The sequence below is a fragment of the Alligator sinensis genome, unplaced genomic scaffold (genome assembly GCF_000455745.1).
Source record: "Alligator sinensis unplaced genomic scaffold, ASM45574v1 scaffold793_1, whole genome shotgun sequence".
Taxonomy (NCBI): domain Eukaryota; kingdom Metazoa; phylum Chordata; order Crocodylia; family Alligatoridae; genus Alligator; species Alligator sinensis.
The window spans coordinates 498,799-501,003 of record NW_005842858.1 but is presented as its reverse complement, the minus strand read 5'-3'; positions in this window follow the sequence as shown (position 1 = coordinate 501,003).

The following is a 2,205-nucleotide window of genomic DNA, read 5'->3' as shown; positions in this document are numbered from 1 at the left end:
GTGAAGGCTGTTTTTTATTTGTAATACAGTATGTGTTAGATACACCAAATTAGATCAGATCCTATTTCTGGTTCTGTACAAATACATCCTAAAAAAACAGTCCCTGTGTCAAAATTTTATACAAGCTAAATAGACAAAATATGGGGTAGAAAGTATACTATAAAGAGGCAAATTACCAGAAGTCATGCAACAGATAAGCAGTAAAAATAAAATAGAACCTAGATTTTCTGATTCAAGCTATCTATCCACTGGGTCACATTGCCACCTGACAATGATATGCTACACAGAGCAGAAAGAGAGTTCCTACATAAATATGATGAAACTCAAGCACTGGAGCAATGCAAGCCCTGTAGTTTATTTGTAAGAATACATATTAAAACAAGTATCTTCTTCCTCTAAGTCCCCTTAGTAAATGCTATCAAAGTACAAAGCTGAATTTCCCAAGACAGAGTCTGAATTTAAGTCAGAACAAATAGTCCTTTTTAGCTTGAACCAATAATGAAAGCATCCTCTCTTCCCTTTCCCCCTCTTTATTCTTGGGTTCATGCTTTCCATTTACTTTAGCACATAAGGGTTGATGGAGTGCTTTTATGTCCATTCCTACTCATGTCCTTCAATGAACATGACATACCTCAGGGCTCGAGACAGAAATTACACATAAACCAGCATAATTGATTGGAAACTGCTTCAAATCTGTAACACAAAAGAAGTTCAGTGCAGATAAACTGCTTTCAAAATGGCTAAAACTGGTTTAAGATAAACCTAGATGGATGTAGCATCAGAGTTAACTTATGTAGGTTAAATTGGTTTCTTGACCTTCTGTCCCAGATCCCCTCCAGATTCAAGTCAACTCTCAGGCCTCCAGCTTCCCAGGATACTTTGCACCTCCCCCACAAACCTCCTCTCACAGCTAGCCTTGGCCCAAGCTGTCTAGTGTGCTGTAGTGCTTCTCCCCCTCCTCCCCCACCCAACTTCTGGCCTAAGCCACTGCAGGCATGTGGCTGCATTTCCAGAATCAAAAGTGAATGTCTGTTCACTTGCTTATTAGTTCAGTCTACTATTGGTTATACTTATTGGTTATACTAACCTGTGAAGATTGAATTGATTTAGCCTCAGACTTTTTGACTGTCTGTACTTAACCCAGAACGCAATCTAGTGTCAGAATTGGATGCAACCAGATCCAAGGTATCATGTGAGTTTTTCATGTTTTCTCATGTTCTGTGGTACACCCCATGTCCATCCCTGCTGATTCAGAGTTTCATTCATAGCAGTTCCACTATGCAGGGTAGATAGTATTTAAGTGGAAGGCACACTAATGTCATGTAGATTATCATTTTTGAAAGCCAGTCTCCTATGGTTTCTTAGGTACTGTGTGTACAAGGTCTGATGCAAGAGAGCGGGGCTGAAGAGAACAGTTTCTTTAGGTCTCTCCAATCCATTGAGGCAGGTGCTAATAATCACAAGGGTTGATTCAGAGATTCATTTCTACTCCATGAGCCATTTCTATACCTCAGGGTGATTCTTGCCTTACAGTGGCAGTAATTGGGCAATGGTCACAGCAATTGTTCTACATGGCCTCACTGCTATCCATACAAGTGTCATTGTGAATAAAGCCCCTTTTTTGCCATTTCTGCTTCAAATGTGCCAGATCCCAGAGGGAGGTTCCAGAAATGAGGCAGTCTCCCAGCCATAGAGCAGCTCTGCATATATGCCAGTGCTTTTACCCAAGAGTGATAATCTAAGAGAAACTCTAGACATTCCCTTAATGCATTTACAATGTGTCTACATGACCTCAATTTTCAAAGAGTTGTCATACAGGAAGAAGGACCTGGTAGGCTGGGTCTGTTTCATAGCAGTACTTGTATGTAAAATATGAGGCTGTGTAGACATGTCCCTTACATCCAATGGTGTACGGCTTATGTATTTCCATGCACTGTTCTTACATTTCTATGAAGCCTGTAGTGCTATTTCTTTGTCAGTGGGTGCAGCTACATGAGATGTTTACTGAATAGTTGATTAATTTACTGCACAGTAAACTTCTCAGTGTTGATACAGCAGCAGTGTTGATCTGCAGTGTTGTGTTGTGCTCAGTGTTGATCTGCAGCAGATTAAAATGTGTAAATACAAGTCCTAACCTGCTGTGCAGTTGCTTTTTTTTGTGGACAGCAGCACACATGTTGATGCTGCCCTGGCTGGCTGGGTGCT